Here is an 8,336-nt window from a genome sequence, read left to right as displayed (position 1 = left end):
ATACAAGGTGATCAGGTTGTCCCCCGGGGGGCTCACAGTCTTCATCCCCATTTTCCAGAGGGGGGAACTGAGGCACAGAGATATTAAGTGACTTGCCCAAGCACTTCTTGTGTGCAGAGCACTGGACTAAGTGTTTGGAAAGTACGATTCATTCCATCGTATTTATTGAGCGCTTACTGTGTGCAGAGCACTGGACTAAGCGTTTGGAAGGTACCATCAGGCAACGGAGAGAGACGATCCCTGCCTAAAATGGGGGAGACAGACAACAAAGCAAAACAGAACAAAACAAAAGAAGTAGTCTGGCGCAGACGCCATCAAGATAAATAGAATCAGAGATATATACACAGCATTAACAGAGAAGCGGCGTGGCTCAGTGGAAGGAGCCTGGACTTGGGAGCCAGAGGTCATGGGTTCGAATCCCGGCTCTGCCGCTTGTCAGCTGGGTGACTGTGGGCGAGTCACTTCACTTCTCTGTGCCTCTGTGACCTCATCTGTCAAATGGGGATTAACTGTGAGCCTCCCGTGGGACAACCAGATGACCCTGTACCTCCCCCAGCGCTTAGAACAGTGCTCTGAACATAGTAGGCACTTATCAAATACCAACATTATTATTATTATTGTTACTTTGCCCAAGTCCTCCCTCTGGCCTGAAATTCCAGACCTACCACATTCTCTCCCCCTTGAAAAAATCTTATTAAAACCATGAGAAGCTCATGAGAAGCAGCATGGCGTCGTGGATAGAGCCCGGGCCCGGGAGGCAGGAGGTCATGGGTTCTAATCCCGGCTCCGCCACTTGTCTGCCGCGTGACCTTGGGCAAGTCACTTCACTTCTCGGAGCCGCAGTCACCTCAGCTGTAAAACGAGGATCGAGACTGTGAGCCCCGTGGGGGACAGGGACTGTGTCCAACCTGATTTGCGTGTATCCACCCCAGCGCTTAGTACTGTGCCTGGCACGTAGCGCTTAGCAAATGCCATAATTATTGTTATTATTATTAATAAAACCACATCTCCTCCAAGAGGACTTCCCCACCAAGGCCTTATTTCCCTTACTCCCTTCCTTAGTTCCCTTACCCCTTCCCAGTTCCATCACCTATATACTTGGATCTGTACTCTTTAGACATTATATATTCCCCCCTCAGCACTGACGAACATATCGGTGATTTATGGAAATGTCTGTCCTCCCCCCCCTCAATCAATCCATCAGCATTCAGTGAATGCTTACTCTCTGCAAAGCAGCATGGCTCAGTGGAGAGAGCCCGGGCTTGGGAGTCCGAGGTCATGGGTTCCAATCCCGGCTCTGCCACTCGTCAGCTTTGTGACTGTGGGCGAGTCACTTCACTTCTCTGGGCCTCAGTTCCCTCATCTGGAAAATGGCGATGAAGACTGGGAGCCTCACGTGGGACAACCTGATGACCCTGTATCTACCCCAGCGCTTAGAACGGTGCTCTGCACGTAGTAAGCGCTTAGCAATTACCAACATTATTAGTAAATTCTTGGGAGAGTAGTAGGCAAGATCACAATGAATGACTGTGGTATCTGTTAAGCACTTAAGATGAGTCAGGCACTGTTCTAAGCACCGGGATGGATCCAAGCAAATCAGGTTGGACACAGTCCCTGTCCCTCATGGGCTCCACAAACTTAATCCCCATTTTATAGAAAAGGTAACTGAGGCACAGAGAAGTCGTGTCTCTTTTTTAACGGTATTTCATTCATTCAATCGTATTTATTGAGCTCCTGCTGGGTGCAGAGCACTGTACTAAGCTCTTGGAATGGACAATGCGGCAACAGATCGAGACGATCCCTGCCCAACAACGGGCTCACCGTCTACAAGGGGGAGACAGCGAAACAAGTGCTTATTCCTTAAGTGCTTACTATGTGCCAGGCGCTGAACTGAGCGCTGGTGGAGATACAGGTTCGGTTGGACGTATCTCATTTTGCAGATGAGGTAACTGAGGCCCGGGAGAGTTAAGCGACTTACCTGACGTCACGCAGCAGACGCGTGGCAGAGCCGGGATTAGAACTCAGGTCCTTCTGACTCCCGGGCCCGTGCTCTCTTTCTGGGTCACGCTGTTTCTCTCAGGCCCGCTCTTTCCATTAGGCCGCACTGCTCCTCCTTCAGTGTCTCCCAACTCTCGCTGATGGAAAAAAGTTCTTTTTTTGACAAGGAATCCAATCTTTCCTGCAGCAATTCAGTCCCTATCTATTCAGCATCCATAGGATGCTTGGGGCGGGATTAAGCCTACTTTTCCTTGATCCAGTGCCCTAAACCTATTTCCTTTTGTTGTTTCCTCTGAGGACGGGGTGAAGGCGCAGTAATCGCCAATGAATAGAATCGTGGTAGTTGTGACAATTAAATAGGCTTATTTACAGCTGAAATGCTTTATTAAATACAATGTTTTCCCTCCCGCCCCACAGCGTAGACAGTACTCAAGAGCGTGCTTATTATTCCTGGAGATCTAATTCTTTTCATGTTTTCTAAGGAGAAGAGACCGAGGTTTGACTCCGGGAATATTCGAGTCGTGTTTCAGAATCGTCAGTAAGGTACAACAAAGACGGATTTTATTTTATTTCGGTATAATGGAGATTTTAGTGATCGAACGGGACACGAGATCATGTTGTGCAAATTATCGGTCTTTATTGTATGAATAATTGGGTGTCTCTTAAAATGCCGAGATTTCAGGGGGAAAGCAGCGATTCATTCATCTATTCGCTCGTTCTTTGTTGCGCTTAGAAGACTGTACCAGAAGGTGGGGGATTAAAAAAAAAAAAAACAAAAGAACTCCTTGGGGAGTTTACAATCTAATTGAGGTATTAGGATGATGACCAAAACACAAAGAAGTAGAAATAAAGTACAAAGGATAGAAAAATGGGAAGTACAACCTGGAATGATAATAATGTTGGTATTTGTTAAGTGCTTACTACGTGCAGAGCACTGTTCTAAGCGCTGGGGGAGATACGGGGGAATCAGGTTGTCCCACGTGAGGCTCACAGTTAATCCCCATTTTACAGATGAGATAACTGAGGCACAGAGAAGCTAAGTGACTTGCCCACAGCCCACAATGATTCTTCTCCCTCTTTCCCTGTCCCTTCTCCTCCTTCTCGTCCTCCTCTTCCTCCTTCCTCTCCTCCTCTTCCTCCCCCTCGGATAATGCCAGGATTAGGGGTCTTTGTGATCGGGACAATAGTGGTGCTGTCTACAGTGACAGGAAATAATAATGTTGGTATTTGTTAAGCGCTTACTATGTGCAGAGCACTGTTCTAAGCGCTGGAGTAGATACAGGGGAATCAGGTTGTCCCACGTGAGGCTCACAGTCTTCACCCCCATTTTCCAGATGAGGTAACTGAGGCACAGAGAAGTTAAGTGACTTGCCCACAGTCAGCTGACAAGCGGCAGAGCCGGGATTCGAACCCATGACCTGCGACTCCCAAGCCCGGGCTCTGGATGGTGTTTGGGTGGGAAGATGAGGGTTTCAGTTTGGGACACGTTAAGCTTGAGGTTTCGGTGGGACGTCCACGTAGAGACGGCAGGAGGAAATGCAAGACTGCAGAGAAGGAGGGAGATCAGAGCTGGAGCTGGAGATTTGGGAATCATCTGCTTAGAGAGGGAAGTTGAAGGCATGGGAGGGAATGAATTCTCCAAGGGAGTGAGTGTAGCTGGAGAATAGAAGGGGACCCCCACAGATATGAGTCTTGGGGACCCCCAAAGTTAGTGGGTGGGAGACAGAGGAGCCTAAAAAAGAGATGGGGACAGAGTGGTCAGAGAGATAATAATAATGTTGGTATTTGTTAAGCGCTTACTATGTGCCGAGCACTGTTCCAAGTGCTGGGGTAGATACAGGGTCATCAGGTTGCCCCTCATGGGGCTCACAGTCTTCATCCCCATTTTACAGATGAGGTAACTGAGGCACAGAGAAATGTAGTGACTTGCCCACAGTCACCCAGCTGACAAGTGGCAGAGCTGGGATTCGAACCCATGACCTCTGACTCCCAAGCCCGGTCACTAAGCCACGCTGCGTCTCTAGGAAGAGAACGAGGAGGTGACAGTTACTTGGTCCCTCTCCCTGTCCCTCGGGGAGCTCACAAGAATCTTCCCACTGTTTCTACAGCAGCGTGGCTTAGTGGAAAGAGCCCGGGCTTGGGAGTCAGAGGTTGTGGGTTCTAATCCTGGCTCTGCCACTTGTCTGCTGTGTGACCTTGGGCAAGTCACTTCACTTCCCTGAGCCTCAGTTCCCTCCTCTGGAAAAATGGGGATTAAAAAGTGTGAGCCCCACGTGGGACAATCTGATGACCCTGTATCTACCCCAGTGCTTATTCTACACGTAGTAAGCGCTTAAAAAATGCCAACATTATTATTATTATTACAGGGGACTCAAATTGTACTTTCCACGAGCTTAGTCCAGTGCTCTGCACCCAGTAAGCGCTCAATAAATACGATTGCATGAATGAAAGAATGACTCCCCCGCACCCGACTCCCTCCAAAACCACTGCGTGTCCTTCCCGTGTCCCTCTGACACAATGCCTTGGCCAAACACAGTTGCTCCCGAGGAAGGAAGTCGGTTACTGAAACAAAGAAATGAAAAAAAGCCATGACCAAATGGCTTCTAGGACCTGGGTTCTAATCCCAGCTCTGTCACTTGTCTGCTGGCTAAGCTCGGGCAAGTCACTTCACTTCTCCGTGCCTCTGTTACCTCATCTGTTAACTGGGGAGGAAGACTGTGATCCCCACGTAGGACGTGAACTGCGTCCAACCCGGTTAGCTCGTGTCGCCCCTGGGGTTCAGGACAGTGTCTGACGCCCAGTACGCGCTTAACAAACCCCATAGCAAGATAAAGAGTTAGAGGACTCGCCTTCTAAACCCAGCTTCACCCACTTGCCGGCTGTGAGGCCTCGGGCAATTCAAGTGACTTCTCTGTGCCTCATTTTCCTCATCTGCAAAATGGGGATTCAATATCTGTTCTCCCTCCTCCTTAGAACGCGAGCCCCACGTGGGACCTGATTATCTCGTATCTAGTACGGTGCCCGGCATCTAGTAGGCGCTTACCGAACACGACGATTATTACTGTTACCCCGACGCCTGGCACAGTGCTTGGCCCATAGTAAGCGCTTAACGAATGCCATTATCATCGTTGTTGTTATTATTCGAACTCCACGCGGCGCAGGTGCTTGGACTGGATCTGAAAAGGGCCGAATCTCCGTGTTTGGGCTTGGAAACTGCGCGTTCTTTTGTCGCCATCACCGTCAAGCGCTTAGTAGAGCGAGAGTGAGAAGCGTAGAGTGAGTGGTAGAGTGAGAAGCAGCGTGGCTCAGTGGAAAGAGCCCGGGCTTGGGAGTCAGAGGTCACGGGTTCGAATCCCGGCTCCGCCGCCTGTCAGCTGGGTGCCGGTGGGCAAGTCACTTAACTTCTCTGTGCCTCGGTTCCCTCCTTTGTAAAATGGGGATTAAGACTGTGGGCCTCACGTGGGACAACCTGATTACCCTGTATCTCCCCCAGCGCTTAGAACGGGCTCTGCACATAGTAAGCGTTTAACAAATACCGACATTATTATTATTAGAGTGCTCTGCACACAGTTAGCGCTCAATAAATACCGTTGACTGACTGAATGAATGTAGAAGTTCATACTCCAATCGTGTTCCGGCTGGGAATCCATGAGGGTGGGTGGATCTTAGCATCTATTTTCGAGGCGCAAGAATGGGCTCGCGTTCCAAAATCACTCCCTAGCTCTTCGAGGACTTGGCAATATATCCACTAGAGGGGACTCTCTATCTACTTTTTATCTAGAGGAGAGAATTCCTTCTGTTTTTTTACTTTTGTTTCGTTGTTATGATCGTCCTTAATGATCATGATAAGCGCTTGCTATGCGCCAGACACCGTACTAAGCGCTGGGAGAAATAGAAGCCAATCGGGTTGGACACGGTCCCTGTCCCACGTGGGGCTCCCAATCTTAATCCCCATTTTACGGACGAGGGAACTGAGGCCCGGAGGAGTGAGGTCATTTGCGCAAGGTCACATAGCAGGTGAGTGGCGGAGCCGGGATTAGAATCCAGGTCCTTCCGACTCCCAGGCCCGGGCTCGTATCCACTATCCATTAGGCCCCGCCGTTTCTAGACTGTAAGCTCGTTGTGGCCAGGGATCGTGGCTACCAACTCTGTGGTCTTGGCAGCCCTCTAAGGTTAGCAGCGTGGCTCAGTGGAAAGAGCCCGGGCTTGGGAGTCAGAGGTCCTGGGTTCGAATCCCGGCTCGGCCACTTGTCAGCTGTGTGACTGTGTGCAAGTCACAACTTCTCGGTGCCTCAGTTACCTCATCTGTAAAATGGGGATTAAGACTGTGAGCCCCACGGGGGACAACCTGATTCCCCTGCGTCTACCCCAGCGCTTAGAACAGTGCTCTGCACATAGTAAGCCCTTAACAAATACCAACATTATTATTAGTGCTCTGCATCCAGTAAGCGCTCAGTAAATACCACGGTTCGATCGCTTTCTCGTGCTCTTCTCTTCGTGCCTAAGCAGGGGGTGCAGTGTTGGTTGAAAGATAATAGTTCTGGCACAGACTGTGTCCCCCTTCCCTTTATTCATTCATCCAATTGTATTTATTGAGCGCTTAATGTGTGCAAAACTTGGGAGAGTACAATATAACGATAGACAAATTCCCTGCCCTCAACGAGCTTACAGCCCAGAGGGGGAGACGGACATTAATATAAATAAATAAATTACAGATAGGACCGTGAGTGCTGTGGGGCTGGGTCATTCATTCATTCATTCCCTAGTCTTTATTGAGCGCTTACTATGTGCAGAGCACGGTACTAAGCGCTTGGAATGGACAAATCGGTAACAGATAGAGACGGTCCCTGCCCTTTGACGGGCTTCCGGTCTAATCGGGGGAGACGGACAGACGAGAACAACGGCAATCAGTAGAATCGAGGGGAAGAACATCTCATTAAAACAGTAGCAAATAAATAGAATCAGGGTGATGTACATCTCACTCACAAAATAAATAGGGTAATGAAGATATACACAGGTGACCACAGTTTAGACCGTGAGCCCGTCTTTGGGCGGGGATTGTTTCTCTCCGTTGCCGAATTGTCCATTCCAAGCGCTTAGTCCGGTGCTCTGCACATAGTAAGCGCTCAATAAATACTACTGAATGAATAAAGCCGGTCTGTGACTTGCATTTGTTATCGAAGAGGCTGGTTCCTCCTCTTTGGAGCCAAATCTTCCCAGTGGTTCTGCATAAACAGAGCATTTCTCTCCCAGCCTAAGCCACGCCGGGCTGCCCCGTCTGTCTCTCGCCTCCGAACAATCTACTATGAAATCCCAGTAACTGTGGTATCGGTGAAGCATTAGCTGTGGGCCGAGCGCTGTGCTAGACACCGAGGGGAGATACAAATCAAGCAGATCAGACGCGGCTCCCTCTCCTCTAAGGGGGTTCACGGTCTGAAGGGGGAGGGAGAACACGTATCGTGTCTCTATTTTAGAGATGAGGAAACCGAGACACGTGGGAAGTGAGAAGCAGCGTGGCTCAGTGGAAAGAGCCTGGGCTTGGGAGTCAGAGATCATGGGTTCGAATCCTCGCTCTGCCACTTGGCAGCTGTGTGACCGTGGGCGAGTCACTTCACTTCTCTGTGCCTCATTTACCTCAGCTGTAAGATGGGGATTAAGACTGTGAGCCTCACGTGGGACAACCTGATTACTCTGTATCTTCCCCTAGAACAATGCTCTGCACACAGTAAGCGCTTAACAAATACCGACATGATTAATTGCTCAAGGTCACACAGCAGGCGGGTGGCATGGCTCGCACTCGAACCCACGCCCTCCGGCTTCCAGAACAGCGCTTTTCCACGTTGCCTCCCAAATCTGGGACCTACAAATAGAACCCAGGGAGAGATCACCAGAAGCGGCGCGGCCTATTGGAAAGGAAAGGGCCGGGGAGTCCCGGCTCCGCCTCTTGCCCGCCGTGGGACCCTGGGGAAGTCACTTAACTTCTCTCTACCTCAGTTTATCCACCGGTAAAATGTGGATTTAATAATAACAATCGTGGTGTTGGTTAAGCGCTTAGAGAAGCAGCGTGGCTCAGTGGAAAGAGCCCCGGGCTTGGGAGTCAGAGGTCACAGGATCGAATCCCGGCTCTGCCACTTGTCTGCTGTGTGGCTGTGGGCAAGTCACTTCACTTCTCTGGGCCTCAGTTACCTCTATTGTAAAATGGGGATTAACTGTGAACCTCACGTGGGACAACCTGATGACCCTGTATCTACCCCAGCGCTTAGAACAGTGCTCGGCACATAGTAAGCACTTAAATGCCAACATTAGTATTATTATTATTGTTATTACGTGACAGGCAC

The sequence above is a fragment of the Ornithorhynchus anatinus genome, chromosome 14 (genome assembly GCF_004115215.2).
Source record: "Ornithorhynchus anatinus isolate Pmale09 chromosome 14, mOrnAna1.pri.v4, whole genome shotgun sequence".
In the NCBI taxonomy this organism is placed as follows: domain Eukaryota; kingdom Metazoa; phylum Chordata; class Mammalia; order Monotremata; family Ornithorhynchidae; genus Ornithorhynchus; species Ornithorhynchus anatinus.
Note: the sequence above shows the minus strand (reverse complement) of the source record.